Source organism: Chrysochloris asiatica, unplaced genomic scaffold, assembly GCF_000296735.1.
Source record: "Chrysochloris asiatica unplaced genomic scaffold, ChrAsi1.0 scaffold00319, whole genome shotgun sequence".
Classification (NCBI taxonomy): Eukaryota; Metazoa; Chordata; class Mammalia; order Afrosoricida; family Chrysochloridae; genus Chrysochloris; species Chrysochloris asiatica.
The window spans coordinates 906,199-906,853 of record NW_006408837.1 but is presented as its reverse complement, the minus strand read 5'-3'; positions in this window follow the sequence as shown (position 1 = coordinate 906,853).

Below are 655 nucleotides of genomic sequence, written 5' to 3'. Positions count from 1 at the left end.
TGTTCCCTCACGTGACAGTGCCCCACGCAAACCTCCCAGCTGTTCCCTCACGTGACAGTGCCCCACGCAAACCTCCCAGCTGTTCCCTCACGTGAGTGACAGTGCCCCACGCAAACCTCTCAGCTGTTCCCTCACGTGACAGTGCCCCACACAAACCTCCCAGCTGTTCCCTCACGTGACAGTGCCCCACGCAAACCTCCCAGCTGTTCCCTCACGTGACAGTGCCCCACGCAAACCTCCCAGTTCCCTCACCGTGACAGTGCCCCACGCAAACCTCCCAGCTGTTCCCTCACGTGACAGTGCCTCACGCAAACCTCCCAGCTGTTCCCTCACGTGACAGTGCCCCACGCAAACCTCCCAGCTGTTCCCTCACCATGACAGTGCCCCACGCAAACCTCCCAGCTGTTCCTCACGTGACAGTGCCCCACGCAAACCTCCCAGCTGTTCCCTCACGTGACAGTGCCCCACGCAAACCTCCCGCTTTTCCCTCACCGTGACAGTGCCCCACGCAAACCTCCCAGCTGTTCCCTCACCGTGACAGTGCCCACGCAAACCTCCCAGCTGTTCCCTCACCGTGACAGTGCCCCACGCAAACCTCCCAGCTGTTTCCTCACCGTGACCGTGCCCCACGCAAACCTCCCGCTGTTCCCTCACC